General features: G+C 49.5%; 1 long non-coding RNA gene across 1 annotated transcript in view; it reads left to right on the top strand.

The window, feature by feature from the left end:
• The first annotated feature begins 1,087 nt into the window (after positions 1-1,087).
• LOC133082924 (uncharacterized) overlaps positions 1,088-17,974 on the top strand; it is a 130,757-nt gene continuing 113,870 nt past the window's right edge. Inside the window, exons 1-2 of the long non-coding RNA XR_009699084.1 lie at positions 1,088-1,282; positions 2,542-4,646. This is a non-coding gene — a long non-coding RNA (uncharacterized LOC133082924). The remainder of the gene's footprint in view (positions 1,283-2,541; positions 4,647-17,974) is intronic.

Below are 17,974 nucleotides of genomic sequence, written 5' to 3' on the forward strand. Positions count from 1 at the left end.
CCCTGGGGTAGAAACATCCGGGTGAAACAAACACTTTCAAGGGAGCCTGGGACTGTTGGGCGCTGGTGGCTTTGAGGGTGTCCTGTGTCCCCTGTTCTCTCACATGCAGTTTGTGCCAGAGATGCGGCTCTGATTTGTGGGTCCTGGAAAGGGAGAGACGTGAGCCTTCCTTAGTCTGTTGATCAAGGGTCATGTGACCACCCTAACCCTCTGCCCCACCATCTTTAGGGGGACCAGGTCCTAGGGGCTTCCTGCAGCCGTTAGGGCACCTATCAGGGCTCTCACACCGTGACTCATGGAAAGACCCTCAACAGAGGGGTAGGGAATTCTGTAGGACACGGGGTAAGAAAGGGGGCCTGGACACCTGTCACCGTGGGGTCTGTAGGACGGGGACGGGACCTGGACACCTGTCACCATGGGGTCTGTAGGACGGGGACGGGGCCTGGACACCTGTCACCATGGGGTCTGTAGGACGGGGATGGGGCCTGGACATCTGTCACCATGGGGTCTGTAGGACGGGGATGGGGCCTGGACATCTGTCACCATGGGGTCTGTAGGACGGGGACGGGGCCTGGACATCTGTCACCATTCGGTCTGTAGGACGGGGATGGGGCCTGGACACCTGTCACCATTCGGTCTGTAGGATGGGGACGGGGCCTGGACACCTGTCACCATGGGGTCTGTAGGATGGGGATGGGGCCTGGACACCTGTCACCATGGGGTCTGTAGGACAGGGACGGGGCCTGGACACCTGTCACCATGGGGTCTGTAAGATGGGGACGGGGCCTGGACATCTGTCACCATGGGGTCTGTAGGATGGGGATGGGGCCTGGACACCTGTCACCATGGGGTCTGTAGGACGGGGACGGGGACAGGGCCTGGACTAAACCAATGATGGGATTCAGCTGCACAGGGTTTGCAGGTCTGCACATTCCCCCACCATTTTTTAGGGCCTTAGTCAAAGAATGGCAGCTTTGCTGCCCACTTACCCTTCAGTGGTCCCATGAAGCCTCTCTCCTGGTATCTGCTTCTTCATTTCATCATCTGTTAACACGGGCATGTTCCTCTCCTGGAGATGTGTGCAGGGCTTGGATTATACGTCAAACCACAATACTAATGTAATAATAATAATCATGTCGAATGCCCAGTGCTTCCCTGGATGTGGGTGCCCATCGCAGTCTGTCAGGCTCTTCCTGAACTAGTTTCATCATGGACCTTCCAGGGTCTGCAGACACCTCATCTTTCAGCAGCGTGACGGCCACCCTCTACGCCTTGGAAACAGGTCAGTGGTGGGACCATCCTGGTTTCATCCAGTTCCCTCTGTAGTGGCTTGAATGGTGGCTCCTCAAGAGATAGGTCCACATCCTAACCCCTGAAACCTGCCAATGTGTTCCTATTGGGAAAAGAATCATTGCAGATGTCATTAAGGTCTTAAGATGGGGACACTATCCTGGCTGGATAAGGTAGGGCTAATGTACTCACAAGGTTGCTTATCAGAAACAGGGAGAGGGAGAACTGATTACAGAAGAGGAGGGGGTCATGTGACCATGGAGTCAGAGGTGGGAGGGATGCGGCCACAAGTCCAGGGATGCCTGGAGCCCCCAGAAGCTGGAAGAGGCAGGAAGGACCCTCCCCTGGAGCCTCTTCAGGGAGCTCAGCCCTGCATCTTCAGAACTGAGAGAGAATAAATTTCAGTTGCTTTAAGATACCAACACCTTGATGGTAATTTGTTACAAGAAACTCATACAGTTTTTGACACATGTGAACATCTCTAGCAGCTTAGTGGACCTTTGCCTGGGCATCCGGGCCCGCCTTGCTTCACCCACCAGTCAGGCAAGGAAGGCTCAATCTTCTCTCTGAGGATGGCTCTTGGGTTCTCAAATTCCAACGTGGAGAGATCAGACATTTAGAATGCTAGCAAAAGGACTCTGTGTGTTTCCTGCCAGACTGCACCCTGAATGTCAAGACCAGGGACCCCTGGTCAGCTAACCATGCATTCCTTCAATTGACAAGATCCCACTGAGGCCCCAAACCTGATGTCAGCCCCCAGCACATTCATGCGTTGGAATAACAGCCAGCAGCTCTTCCAGAGTGGGGTTCACACTACACTAGATAGATAGATAGATAGATAGATAGATAGATAGATAGATAGATAGATAGGGTTTCCGGGTCAGCAAACTTTTTATATATAGGACCAGTTAATAAATATCTTCATATTTTAGGGCTATATGATCTATTACAACTACTCACCTCTTCCATATGACACACAAGCATCTACACACACTATGCTAACATGTGTGGCTGTGTTCTAATAAACCTTTATTTACAAAAAAGGGGGGAGGTCAGATTTATCCGAGGCCCATACTTTGTTGACCTTGGGTTTTGACCCCTGTGTGCCACGTGGAGAATTGTAAGTTCTGTCATATGGGTGGGCATTTAGCCTCAGAAAGACTCAATGTCTCACCCAGTTTCAAGTTCCTGCTGGCACTTAGGTGGGAACCTCAGGGGTGTCTAACCCCAGAGGCCTTGTTTTCCTTACAGATGAACAAGATGTTATGGATTCTGTGTCGTGCAACCAGGAGATGTTGGTGTAAAAGGACAGGAGACCAGGACGTGTACGTTTGAGGTCCTCACCCCCTTGCCTGCATCCTGCTGTGGTTGGCAGAGCTGAGACCCCAGCGTCTGGGACTGTTTGTGTGGTGGCCTGAGAGGAACAAACCAGGGCCCCTTCTGCAGGTGCGCAGACTCTGTAGGACGTCCGCTCGGATAAGAAACATCCTGACACCCTTCCCGGGAGAACCATAGGGTGACAAGGAGGCTCCCGGGGACCGTGGACCAGCACGAGGAAGAGAGCTGCCAGAGGGTCAGAGATTCCTGACCCCCTTCATCGCAGTTGCAGGAGAGGTGATGATTACGGTGTGAACCCACAAGACGATTTGTGGGTCCTGGTGGCCCGTGGCTCAGATCACTGTGTGAAGATGGGGGCATGTGGTCCCAGTGGAAGACCCTGCTTATTCAAACAGCTCACTATTATGTCGTGTATAAGAGTGTCCTGGGCGGCTGTAACACAGGACCACAAACTGGGAGTCTGAAAAGAGCAGAAATTCATCCAGCCCCCGGTCCTGGAGACCAGACGTCTGAGGTCAAGGTGTCCCAGGGCTGTGCTCCCTCCAGAGGCCCCAAGGGAGGGTCCTTCCTGCCTCTTCCAGCTTCTGGGGGCTTCAGGGGTCCCTGGGCTTGTGGCCGCCACCCTCATCCAAGAGGACCTCATCTCAGACCCTTCACTTCCATCCGGATAATCAAGAATGATCTCTTCATCTCAAGATCCTTCATTAGTTACATCTGCCAAGACCCTTTTGCCAACAAAGTCATATCCACAGGTAACAGGGTTTAGGAAGTGGTCATATCTTTTTGGTAGAAAGTATTCAATCCACTGCATGGTACATGAACTGGATACTTGGAAACTCAGGAAACATCCATTCCTTTTCTGGTGACCTGGAAAACCATGGAGGTCACGGCTTCTTCTATATGTACCCAAGGCCGCTTTCCTGGGCGAGTGACCCATGTAGCTTACATGGGACCCTGGGCTCATAAGGACGCCTATTGGCTTAATGCCCTATGACCGCCATCTTGAAATTCTTAATGAAGCGTGAACAAGGACCCACATTTTCATTTTGCCCTGGAACTGCCAATGCGATAGCCCTCTTTGCTCACATTCCTTCCAACCTCAAGAAAGAGGAGCAAGTCTGCAGCCAATAAGGACACCCCCACCCCCAGCACACCCTCCATCCAGCCACTGATGTGCTCAAGCCATGGGTGGTGAAGACCTCTCCCCAAGATCCAGTAAGGCTAGTGGGTTTTGGCTGCACATTGGGGGAGCCTCTGAAAACCACTAATGCTCAGCTCCACCATCAACAGAATCCCCAAGTTCGTTCCTCTGGGTACCAGCATTTATTAGACCTCCTCAAGCCATCCTCTTGTTCAGGCAAGTTTGAGACCCTCTGGGCCAGGCAAATGCAGACTGAAGCTTCCAGCCCTGGGCGCCAGCCCCCCCCAAAACTGCTCAGATGTTCTGCTAAGCCCTACAGCCCCGACTGATGTGTTTCAGAACTAGAATTACTTTGTATGTTAAAACCAAGATGGAGACATGCCTTGTCTAATACTTCCGGACAGCTAGGATGATGTACTTCAAAGCAGGATCTTGACTTCCAGGAAGATCCCAACCTTTGAGCATTTGCACATCACTGGAGAGTCCTTTACGGCTTGAGGTCATAGTACACAAGTGCCAGCTACTCCTAGCGGCATCACAAAGTTGGTTCCCAAGTACAGCCTCAGGATGAGGAGGCAGGGTGAGTCCTGGCCAATCCGACATCCTCTGTCACTTTGAGAACAAGCTTGCTGGCCCCTGAAAGATGCTGCAGTCCCTGGGCGAAGATAGGCTCTGAGAGCAATTTGGACCGTGTAGGACCCTGGCCTCACATGGCCCCTCCTCATTGCATGACCGCCCTTATGTCACTCGTCCACCAGGGGAGAGAGAGGACACAGTTCTGGAGAAGTTACCATGTTCCCTCGACACCTGATTGTGGAACATACCTCAGAGCTCAGAGACACTTCCCAGCAGCTGGAGAAGTCTCGTGGACCACTGGGTGAGTAAGGCCGTGCCCACGGCATGGCGGGCACTGGGGATCCTGGGTTTGCACCTGTCGCTGTCGTTTGGGGAGTCCGGGAAGGGGACTGTGTGGATACACACCGGGATGGATGACCTTCCATCCCTGGGCAAGTCTTGATTCAATAATTGGACCCATGGTGCATGTATTTCTCAGTCCCCTCCATGTAGCATCAATGAGTTTTGTTCGACAGTGGGAATGACCACCTCATCCATCCATCCATCCATCCATCCATCCATCCATCCATCCATCCTTCCATCCATCCATCCTTCCATCCATCCATCCATCCATCCATCCATCCATCCATCCACCCATCCTTCCATCCATCCATCCATCCATCTATCCATCTATCCTTCCATCCATCCATCCATCCATCCATCCATCCATCCATCCATCCATCCATCCATCTATCCTTCCATCCATCCATCCATCCATCCTTCCATCCATCCATCCATCCATCCATCCATCCATCCATCCATCCATCCTTCCATCCATCCTTCCATCCATCCATCCATTCTTCCATCCATCCATCCATCCATCCACCCACCCACCCATCCATCCGTCCACCCATCCATCCATTCTTCCATCCATCCATCCATCCATTCGGCAATGATGTGTTGAGTAGGGTCACCCAGCCAAGCTCTGAGCAAACACTGGATGGAGCTCAAAGTTGAGTGGCACAGAGCTCTTGTCCTAAAGGAGCTTGCTGTCTAGGGTGGGATTACGACCCAAAGATATCAGGTCCTAATGCCTAGAAACTGGGGATGGTACCAGATGTGATAAGAGGCACTTTTGATGGGAAAGAGTGGGCTCTGCAAAGGCGGGTCTGTGTCTGATATGACCCAATTGAAGCTTCATCCGTCTCAACTCCCACTGGATTTTGAGGGTGTCTGTATTGAAAATACCTCTCATCTTGGCTATTAGGAAATACAACCATGAAGGTGCACTGGGCTCCCTCCAAGGCTGGACAGGTTGGGAGGCTGATTAGGAGCTCCTCAGATGACCCACGGGTCAGGGAGGTAGCACCATGCCCATTTCCCATGTGGGCTCTTCCTTGGGAAGTGTCAAGTCTCGCATTTGTTAAGCACCCTCGTTAAGCCTTTTGGTCTCTGTGTTTCCGACTCTTCATCCATCAAATAATGCTCCTAACATGTGCCCTGTCTACAACCGGGTTTGCTGAGTGGACAGCAAGACGGTATGCGTTCTGTTTGAAGGACACTTAGGGGTAAATCCCTGCCAGGCATGGTTTTCCATCCAAGCTCCGTAGTCACTGAATTTGTCGTTTAACCAGAGAAATGAGTTGGAGTTGTATTTCCTGTCTTCTGGGTACCAGTATCCTAGGGGTTGGATCTAAATCCGTAGCTTGTTTACCGACGGCCACAAAAACACAAACACGATCCCAGACATAAGGACATCCTGGGTTTCTACGTGTGTGATGGGGGAGCATCTGTACGTAGTAAAAAGCTTGAGAATTTTCCAGTCTCTGGGGCTCTCTTCAATGAAGCATTTTCTGAAGTTCACAAACTTTTAGCGATCTTTGCGTTTATTACTAGCTTAGAACTTCTGGTGATATTTACTACATCTGTTTCTTCCCTTTTTTCCCTTCATTCTTTGCCTTCATTCTGGGATGTCATGTCGAGCTTCCTGAGTTGATGCCTGCCCTTTATTTTTTACTTTTCGTATTTCTGGTCGCAGGGTCCTCATTTCTGTCTGTCACTTGGGCTGCATCTCATAGATACATAGTTCAGCCCTTATTTTCATGGTTCCTCTTTACCCTATGGGTTACTTCAATGGGTATTTAAAAATCCCCAAGTATATAGAATTAAAAATAATCATTTTACTGTAATGGGTCCAGGAATGAATTTAAAAGTACATCTGTTCTAATTCACCCAAAACCTACTTGTTTTGTCCTTCAAAGACCCTGCGGGACTTCTGGTCTACCGTGGTACCAGATGTGTGGATACAATAAAACATTTTCATTTAAAATATCCTGGAAAGGAAAAAAACAGCATGGGAACTAAGAGGAACACTTTTTTAAGGGAAGAATATTTAGTTTTCTGGCTTTATTGAGCTGTTACTGACAAATAGAAATTGTATCTCTTTAAGGTGAACAACATGATGTTCTGATTTGCAGCAACAGTGTGAAATGTCTATTGCCAACTGCATAATTTGGTCAGACAGTTTACCCTCCAGGATCCCAGTGTCCCATTCTGTTCAATGGGTCTTTTTATGGTTATAAGACTCAAATAAGAGGATGGATCTAAAAGGGTTTTAAGGCTGCAAATACATTTCCTATATGAGTCACGTCGCTGTTGTGGGTTTGGTGCAAATCACGTGGACCTAATGATCTGGACTCCTTTCCTGATATCCTGGTCCTTCTAAATAGTGGCTGTTTTCTCCGGGGTGCAGGAAAAGGTGGGGAGGGGCACCCTGAGTGGACCTCGCACTAGCATTTGGCAGGAGGAGGCCAGCGTGTTAGATTTCTTACAAGGCACAGGATGGGGTACCCAGTGTCAGATGTTCTCACACCTCACATGACTTCTTCACATCTGGCCAGACATACACATAGGGGAAACCCTGTTTATAATTAACCCCAGCCTAGAACTCACGGCTGTTAACACATCAGTGCAAGAGATTGAATTTCCAGGCAAGCAACCATTGTATTCATAGAGAGAAGATTATCCTTGGCTTGAATGTTCACCATTTGGGGAAAGCATAGGGCAGGCGGCAGCTCGTGGCATTTGAGTTACCAGTTCTCTACGCCTGGGGCGGCCGGCACCTTCTTGGGGATCCAACATATGAGGGCATCCCCTTACTGCTTCACCCTCTCCAGGGTCGGGGGGAGGTCCAAGCACTGATCTGTTCAAATGGGTATCACTTTATGGTCATTTGTGTTATGTGGACATCACGTAGCTCTTATTACATTTGTCTGTAGGTATCTGTGATTTTGTTTTAGGAAAGTAAAGGGACATTAAAAATGGGTTAACCTACATCCCCAGGGTGGAATATTATTTGGCCGTGAAAAAGGAATGAAGTATTGATACATGGTATATCGTGGGCGAACACTGGAAACATCCTAAGTGAAAGAATCCAGGCACAAAAGACTACATGGTATATGATTCCATTTCTACAAAATATCCACAATAGTAAAATCCAAAGAGACACAAAGTGGCTTAGTGTTTGCCAGGGGCTGGGAGCAGTGACTGCTCATGGGGACAGGTCTCCTTTTGGGGAGATGAGAAGGTTCTGGAACCAGATAGAGGTGGTGGTTGCATAACATTGTGAATATGCTCAGTGTCCCTGAATTGTCCAGTTTCAATGATTCATTGGATGTTATGTGAATCTCACTTCCATACAATTAAATATTTGCTACGAAGCAGATACAAAGCACCTCCCAGCAAGGCTGTGTTTTCTTCTCAGCCCCACACACTGGGTATCCGCGTGCGGTGCTTTGAACTGGACCAAACTGATCAATGGAACAGAAGCAATCTGGCCTGACCCTCCACTTCCATTTTTCCTTTGCACCAGGATTGCATAAGGAATTCTCCCCTTGAGATAGCTTTCCTGACCCGGGATTCCCAAGAGGGCAAGAAGAGCATTTTTCCAGGGATGTCGACCCCGGTGATGATAGGGTTGACATAGTGTGATGCTGTGGGTTCTGACAGACCTCTAACATCATCCTCGGTTTCCACGAACAGGGGTTATGCCCAACTCCCGTCCACCTAAGCTAACTGCTTGATGCCGGGGCGGGGAACACCCCCATGGTGGGCTACTTGGGTATTATATCCTGTCATAGAGATCGGGCAACCCTCAAGTTAATTTGTTTCTTGCTTCAATCAAATCAAAAATAACTAATACGGGTGTTTGTTTCCTTTTCAGAAAAGATTGGGAAATAAGACGGGAGATGTGGCTTCCATTTGGGAAGTTCCTGCTTTATGCCAGGATATTTCCAAAATTGGGAGATTAGGTTTGACATAAATACATTACCATGTGTAAAATAGATAGCCAGTGGGAACATGCAGTATAGCACAGGGAGCTCAGCTCGATGCTCTGTGATGACCTAGGTGGGTGGGATGGGGGGGGATGGAAGGAAGGTCCAAGAGGGAGGGGATATAGGTATACATATAGCTGATTCACTTCATTGTACAGCAGAAACTAACACAACATTGTAAAGCAACTCTACTCCAAAAAAAAAACAAAAACAAAAAAACTTCCAAAATCATCTTATTTAACCGTCTATGCATCCTGCAAACAAGGTGTCCCCGCCTTGGGCTCCCAGGCCCCCATCCACTGGACCGTATGGACGATATTTCCACACCTCAGACGTTTCGACACTTGATGCTTCGAATGAAGCTTTCAAGACACGCTCCGGGCAGGCATGTCTTGTCCATGAAGTTCTGTAGTAGCAGGTCAAACCCTTCACTTCCAGGTAGAATCAAGGCTCTAGGAAGCAAAACACAGCTCCCCTCCGTCTTCGAGGTCATATCCTGCCTTTGAAGGAGGCTGAAGGTCATCCTTTCACATTGAGAATGTGCAACTTCCGGTTCAAAGCAGACCTTTCCTCCTTAGCCACTGGACCAGCCTCCCAGCCACTGGGGCCATAGATCTGCATATCAATGGCTGTTGGCAACTTCACTTTGTATTTTAGTTATTTGACCTTCAGGCGTCCTTGGCAAAGGCAAGCAGCCTTTAATGCTCACTTGTAGCAGGAGCCCTGCTTCCTTTAAAAACTCTGTCTCCCTAGGTCTGAAGGGCAAGGAGGCAGAAAAATAACAAGAGTTCCAGCAACCTTCAAAATAGAAAAAAATAGACCCCATTGGGTTCCATCATTTTCTGCCCGTCTTTGAAATTCTCTCCATGGAAGGTTTTATAAGTACCAAAGCGGAATGAAATATGACAGTCGATTTCCTAGGATTGGAAGGACCTCGGAGGCCCTGCATAAATGATGGCGCACCCTTCCCGGGGCTGGAGGGAGTTATAAAACAGTCCAAGATGATTCAGGGACCTCCGAAGGCACAGGATTTGCTTTCAGTATGTGCCTTGGGTATTAGGAAAAAATGGCACCTGGTTAAGTTAGAGACGCAAAATTATATCCCGAGGAAAATGACCGAAAGCATCTCCAGGAAGTGCAAGTGGCAACTCTCTGCTTGGAAAATGATGGATGGAGCCCTGATGTGTCAAACCAGAGAATGCAAGTGTCTTAGAAGTTTGTAAGGGAGGGAGGTCAGGACACAGCCAGGAAACTGGACCAAGTGGCCAGACCCCTACACCTTGGGTTTTCTCACAATTCAATTCATGAATATGAGTGTGTGTATATATATATGTGTATGTGTATATACATATATATATATATATATATGCATAATTTATAAGGGGTGACGTTATTGGCTACCCCAGGTATTCTCCACCTGGGCAGGGTGGACATTTGAGGCTGGACGACTCTCTGATGTGGGGCGTCCTGGGCACTGGGGGGTGTGGAGCAGCCTCCCTGGTCTCCACCCACCACATTCCGAGAGCCCGTCCACAGTCGTGACACCCCAAAATGTCCCTAGACATTGCTAGTGTCCCCTGGGGGTCGGGATTCCTCCCTTTGGGGAACCCCTGGGTCACTCCAAAAATGAAACCATTCAAAGCTATGTGCACTAGATTTTAGAATTGCAGAGCTGGAATCCACATTAAAATTCCAAGTGAGTTATCAATCTCTTCCAGACCAAATTAAAAAACAGCAACAACAACGAAAAAGCCGCTGAGATTCACCCCCCGCCCCCAGCTGGTGAACACTGCTGTTTTCTTTTCCGAGGGTAGGTGTCCCAGGCTCCCCCTCTCAGAGCGCTTAAGGGTCTGGGATGCTGGGGAGACGCTGGCGGGCGTGCATCCCAGCCCATCCCTCCCACCCCCACCTGACAGCCCGGACGCTCGGACCAGGTGCACCGCCCTGAGATGCAGCCTCCATATCTGGAGCTGATATCCTGCCCCACCCCACGGATGGTGATTAGGGATGTAAGCAGATCCAGCAAGGATCCCAGCAGCACCAAGCGGCTATGACACGCTTGGCCTTTCTGGAATCGGGATTTCTCGGTACCACTGGCAGCTCAGCTCTGGACCCTTGTCGGGGGGAGAGAGAGAGAGACAGACTGACCGAGTGTTTCATGTACCATCTTAACCATTTTTAAGTGCACAGTTCAGTGGCATTAAGTACATTCACAAGGTACTTAAAGTACCATCCCCACCATCCATCTCCAGAAACATTTCATCTTCCCAAATGGAATCCCTGTCCTCATTAAACACTCCCCAGCCCTCTCCCCAGCCCCTGGCCCCCACCATCCTACTTTCTGTCGCTATGAAATCGGACTCCTCTAGGGACCTCATATGACTGGAATCCTACAGGATTTGTCCTTTTATATCTGGCTTCTCTCACTGAGCATCATGTCCTCAAGGTCCATCCACATGGTAGCCTGTGTCAGAGCTTCGCACCTTTTCATGGCTGAGTCATTTTCCACTGTGTGTGTGGACCCCATGCTGTGTATCCATCCATCCATCCATGGACACTTGGGTTGTTTCCACCTCTTAGCTATCGTGAATAACACTGCTGTGAACATGGGTTCGCAAATATCTCTTCGGGTCCCTGCTTTTACTTCTTTTGGGTAGATACCCAGATGTGGAATTGTGGCATCATAGGGTAGTTCCATTTTCAAGTTTTTCGACACATAGAGCTCTTTTTTTTTTTTTTAAGAGTATTAGTCATTTTATTTTTATTTATTTATTTATTTATTTATGGCTGTGCTGGGTCTTCTTTTCTGTGCGAGGGCTTTCTCTAGTTGCAGCAAGCAGGGGCCAATATTCATCGCGGTGCGCGGGCCTCTCTTGTTGCGGAGCACAGGCTCCAGACGCGCAGGCTCAGTAATTGTGGCTCACGGGCCCAGTTGCTCCGTGGCATGTGGGATCTTCCCAGACCAGGGCTCGAACCCGTGTCCCCTGCATTGGCAGGCAGATTCTCAACCACTGCGCCACCAGGGAAGCCCACACATAGAGCTCTTTTAAACATTTTACATGCAATAAAACATTCACTCGTCTTTGCAGTACAGTCATGTGAATTTTAACTCATGTACAGATTCGTGGAACCGCCACCCCTGATGGGATTCAGAACATTTCCATCGCCTCGGAGTGTTCGCTCGTCCTGGCCCTTTATTCACAGTCCAACCCTCTCTCCAGCCCTCATCGCTGGCGACCACTGGCCTGAGTTCTGTCCCTATATTTGACTTTTCCAGAAAGTCATATAAGTGACATCCTGCAGTACTTAGCCCTCTGGAATTGGCTTCCTTCACTCAGCAATATGCATTTTGCTGAGTTGTCACAAGGAACGATGGCCCATTCCTTTTAATCACCTAGTGATGTTCCATCATATGCACACGTTGTATGCAGTTCATCCTTTCCCCACTGAAGGACAGCCAAGTGGTTTCCATCTGGGGGTGATTTGTGCAGAATGCTGCTACCAACATTCCTGTACAGGTTTTTGTGTGAATGCAAGTTTTTATTTCTCTTGGATAAACATCTATGAGTGGGATTGCTGGGTCATACGCTAAGAGTATGTTAACTTTATAAGAAACTGCCAGACTGTTTTCCGGAGAGGTGGCGCCATGTTGCATCCCTGCCAGCATCATGTGGGAATTCTAGCTGCTCCACACCCTCACCAGCATTTGGTATTATCAGTATTTTTAGGTTAGCAATTTGAATAGGTGTATCGTGACATCACGCTGTGGTCTGAATGTGAATCTTTTTATAGAATGTAGAGGCTTATGATGAACATTTTTTCAGTGATTTTTTTCATATAGATTCTAAGTCAACACGATGCTCAGTGAGAGAAGCCAGACACAGAAGGACACACAGTGTGTGATTCCATTTATAGGAAATGTCCAGAATAGGCAAATCCACAGACAGAAAGTGGACTTGGCGCCAGGGTCTGGGGGAGGGGGAGAGGGAGTATGACTGCTCAGGGGGTTGGGGTCTCCTTTGGTGGGATGAGAAGGTTCTGAAACTAGACGGAGGTGATGGTTACACAACATTCTAAACGTACTCAATGCCATCAGATCTTTCACTTTAAAATGGTAACTTTTATATAATGTGAATTTCATGTCCATTAAAAAAAATCACTAGAAGTAATTTTTTTAACGACTTTAACCTAATGCAAAGGAAAAAAAGAAGCCCATTGTTAATGAAACATTACCTGGAGACTGTTCCTAGAATCTTTTCATCTGTGTGCATTATGAAATTCTGCAGAGGTGAATATGGTCCCATCTGGACCATCAAAGGAGGATGGAGCCAGTGTCACCATCAGAGGTCACCCAGCATCTGGATGTCCCTTACGTTTGGGGAACATTTTCTGTCTCATGGGCAGAGCCTGTCTCCTACTGGGCACGTGGCAAAGGCAGAATCTTCCCTTCTTTGTCCTTCTCCTGCCCCCGGGACAGGCCAGGTGAACCTGCTCCATCAATCACACAGCTGCCGGGCAGGGGAGAATCACACAAACCTGGTGAGGCAGGACTAGGGTAGATGGTCCTGAATCAGCTCTCAACGTGGCAATGGTGTGGTCCTTCCAGGCAGAAGGAGGATGGGTTCACAGCAGCATCCAGGCATCTCCTGGACATTCTCCAAGCTGCCCATCACCTTTCCTTCTAAGACAGTTCAGTAGTGTGTGGACCTGATTCTGAGGTGCAGACAAGGAGATGCATCACAGCCTACATCACAGACCCGGCATCTCCCAGAGAGGGTCGTCCACTCTTAGCCAAGTCCCAGAAAGGTCATTCACGGCATCTTGGTGCAGCCACCGTATCACCTGTTGATACCTTCTGATACTTCTTTTCTGTAACCAGATGGGAAGTGAGATGGTCAGGCACATTGTTATCAAACCAAACTTGGGTCCGGTCACCCATGTGCAGCAAAGCCAATCTACTGACCCTGGGTTGTGGTGAAAGAACGTACAGCGTTTATTGCAGGCACCAAGCAAGGAGTCCAGGCAGCTAGTGCTTAAAGGGCGTGAACTCCTCGATGGCTTTCAGGGGAGGGTTTTTAAAGACAGGGTGAGAGAGGGGGGTGGTGGGTGTGTGATCAGCTGGTGGACATTCTTCTGATTGGCTGGCAGGGAGGTCATCGGGAGTCCACATCATCAACCTTCTGGTTCCAACTGGTCTGGTGTCTCCGTGCCTGTGGGCAGCATGCAGGTAACTTCTCCCACCTTCTGGGGTTTCAGTGTCTGCAAAACAGCTCACAGGACATGGCTCAGAATATGATCTATAGCCCTTGAGGAGGAACCAAGGTCCTTGACTTTGTTTAATGGCTACATTATTATTATTTTGTCATGCTTGACTGTTTCCCTTTGCTTCTGCATTTTCCCACTTCTCTGATTAAATTTGCTCTTTAGAACTCGGGGAAGGACTAGGAGGTGAAAGCTTTTCTACAAACAGCAGGAAAGCAGAGGACATGGGGGGAGGGGTTTCTGTCCCAGGAAGGACTCACAGGGTCCTGCTCAGTTACAACATTATTGTTAAGAATTGTACAAACCAGAGAAATGAGGCAAAAGCAATCCAGTGCCCCCTTTCAATGTCACATCTGAATGTTATCAAACCAAACCGTCTTGGGGGGGGGGTTGCATTTCACCCTCTGCAATTGTAACCTTCTATGAATTACTCTTGGTTATGGATTAAGGACCCAGCTGTATCAGGTCACCTGGTAACTTGTAGAAGATGGGGAAGTAGTCAGTGATCTACGCCTCGGAGAACAGATAACCCCAACGTGGCGGGTTTACTGCCTTGTAGGACACCCGCCGGCTTTGTATCTGACTTTTCCATTTTAGTCCGGAATCCTGACTATATATTTACCAACCCCTCCAGCTGCTGTGGGACCAGGCTTAACACTGCACACACTCCCTTGTGAATGAGGTTTAAAAAACCCTTTATACAGGCTCGCGTTGTATCTGTAGAACAGTCGTGGTTTTACGTTTTCTGACATCGTAGTTGAACACCATCAACCATACAGGGACGAGACGTCCAGCCACTGGGTTTGCCCCAGGAGGGTCTTTCCCACATCATTCCAAAATCCACCAAACACCACTCTCTCTTTCAATGTATTTTTTCCCTTCCTGTGGTTTCCCGAATAATGGTCCCCTAAAACATCCCCATCCTAAATCCCAGAATCCCTGAATCGGTTCCTGGATATGGCCAAAGGGACTTTGCAGGTGTGAGTAACTGGAGGATGCTGAGAAAGGGTGAGGGTCCTGGGTTATCCAGGTGGAACCAATATAATCATAAAGGTCTTGATCAGAGGGAGGCGGGGGGTCGGATAGATAGAAGGCAAGAAGGTGACAGAAGACAGATTTCAAGATGGAACCCTGCTCTTTGGAGGAAGAAGCCAGGAACCAAGGATGCAACTCCGGAAGCTGGAAGAGGCAGTGAAATGGATTCCCCCAAGTCCTGCCGACACCTTGATTTTAGCCCTGTGAGACCCGTCTCAGACTTCTCACCCCCAGAACCGTAAGGCAGTAAACGTGTGTTGTTTTGGGGTCATTGGTTCCAGCAGCCCAGGAAGCTGATATAAGCCCCCAGCGCTCAATGACCCCGTGTCATGCCCATCTTTGCTGAGGACGGAGTAGCAGCTGCCCATCTCTTCTGAGCCCGACATTTCCTACGACTTCTGGAGCTTTTGCCGTCCCTTCATAAAGCCCAGCGTTGAAATCAATCCAAACACAAAAGGGCAACCCTATCCTTCATTCACTTGGAGCCAGCAAAGTGGGCTGTCATTGCAAATTGGGCTTTTTTTTTTTTTCCTTCTCTGTTTCTCCCTTGCTGACCTGGTCTCTCTCTCTCCCCGCAATCGTATCTCCTCTCTCCTCCTTGGCTGTTCATTTCTATTCCTACCCATTTAATAACAGCTACACCGTGATCTCCGCCGGTCCCTTGGAAATTAATTTAGTTACCTTCACAGGGAAGTATCGCTTCTGACTTTAAAGTACCAGACGCCGGGGCAGGAATGGGGAGGGAGTTAGCCCCCAGCCAAGGGCACAGATGCTGAGCAATCAGAGCTCCCTCCAGCCCCAGGGGTGTGCTGCAGACCACATTAGTAATTGATGCTCTGAGCCGGCTTCCCGGACGGAGATGCGAGCTCCGTCCTTTGGACCATTCTGCAAGTCGTTCTGGGTCTGTGCGTTTGTCAGTGTGAAGGATGAACTGGAGCACAAAGAAAGAAAAGAAAAAAAAGAAAAGAAATGCCTTCCTTGAAATAAGATAGAAGGGCAGCGTGTAAGTGTGACAGCTCTAGATAGAGGTGTGCACCTGTACAGGTACATCACCTTATTCTGTCTGCATTACCTGGTTTTCTACATTGGGAGCTCTTGGATAAGGGCAGCCTGGGTGGGATGGGGAGAGACCCTCAAGGCGTCTCTCTCTGATCTTCCCCTCTCAACGCCGGGAGCAGAGGCATCTTGCATTCTGAAGTCATCGGTGAGATGAATTTTTAAATGGTGCGTTTTTGTAAAAGGTCAGGGTCCTACAAGGACCCTGCTGCATGAGACGTAACCATGAGCCTCAGGTACCCAGGAACACACCTTCCCTGGAGGCCTGGGTGATGCTAAGGTCAGCTTTTGAGACCCAGAGGCTGATTCCGAGATGGTTCTGTGTGGGAGCCTGGATCTTTGGGGGGCTGTTCCCCAGCAGTCTGTTTCTGCATCAAAAATTCTGTCCTTTAAGATGACATCATCTTCTAGACCTGGGTTTCTCAGCCTCAGCCCACTGACATTTGGGGCTGGATGACCCTCGGATGTGGGGCATCCTGTGCACTGCAGGGTGTGGAGCTGCATCCCTGGTCTCCACCCACCAGGTGCCAGGAGCACGCCCTCCCAGTTGTGACAGTGGGAAATGTCCCCAGACATTGTCAACTGTCTCCTGGGGGTAGAGTCTTCCCCAGTTTCTAACCATTATCATAGATAAATAGATACAGATGGCAGACTATATTTAGATAGATGGATGGATGGATGGATGGATTAAAGAGATAGATAACTAGATAGATAGATACAGATGATAGGTAGATGATAGATCGATAGATGATTGATAGAAGATTTTATTAGATAATAAAGATAGATAAGACAGAGATGGATAGATGATAGATTAGGTAGATATTGATAGATAGATGCTAGATAATAGATGACAGATAGTAGGTAGATGCTAGATAACAGGTAGATAATAGATGATAGATGTAAATACACGTAGACATGGATCTGAATGTCTACACAGACACAAACACAGAGACTGAGGACAACCAAGGAGAGACATGAAGTCTGTGAGGAACAGAAGCAGGTAGAGTCGACAGAGGGTCAGAGAAGGGGTGACATTGAAGCAGACCTCCCTGATGGGAGGGGGTGGGCCCTGCGTCTACCTGGGGTGCAGGGCGCTCCATGCGGGGGGCGGGCAGGATGTGTGAAGCCCCTGAGGCAGGGCTTGGCTTGGTGATTCCAGCAGCAAGGAGACTGTGTCGCTGGAGTGGGTGTCGTGAGGCGAAGTCCAGGAGGATGACCTCCCTTGGGTTGAAAAGCTGTGTCCCTCCGTCAGCCCCAGCGTCTGAGAATTGAGGGTAACGGGGGGTATTCACCGGGGGAGGGGAGAACGGGGGACCAGAGGAAAGGCTGAGCCTAAAGAGACCGTGCAGGATGGAAGGCAGGCCTTAGGGGGAAACACAGCCATTGGTGAATCACACAGAACCCACCTCCCAACCACCCAGGGCACCACCCATGGCCGGAGCCTGTGGGCACTGGGTGATGAGGGGTCACCTGGGACCCTGTGTGGGCACCTTCTGACCTCCTTCAAGCTGCTGGGAGCACCGCGCACTCAGACGTGCTGGCCTCAGGCTCGTGGAGAACGCCAGCAAGGGTCCGGATGGATGATGATACACGTCTGGCATCAGTGGATTTTCATTCTGCGCCCCCCCACTCCCCCGGACCACAGCACTTCTCAGCAAGGACGTAGCGTGATTGACCAGCGCCCAGGAAATAGCAACAGGTGGGGGAGTGGGCAGGTCACAGGGGCTGAGAGGCTCCCGGGCAGGAGGCCACCGCAGGGATACGGCCAGAGGGAGAAAAGGGCCAGAAGGTGAACCTGACCCGGGAGGAGATGGCTCGTGGTCCTAAGTGGGAAGCAAAAGCCAGGGGAGGAACCAGGGCACCGGATGGTGGAGCAGGAGCCCTCAGGGTAGAGAGAAGATTGACAGCCTGTGGATAAATGGTGGCACTTCCTCTTGGCTCTTGGGGAGCTGGTCAGAGGTCA

Source organism: Eubalaena glacialis, chromosome Y (genome assembly GCF_028564815.1).
Source record: "Eubalaena glacialis isolate mEubGla1 chromosome Y, mEubGla1.1.hap2.+ XY, whole genome shotgun sequence".
Lineage (NCBI taxonomy): Eukaryota > Metazoa > Chordata > Mammalia > Artiodactyla > Balaenidae > Eubalaena > Eubalaena glacialis.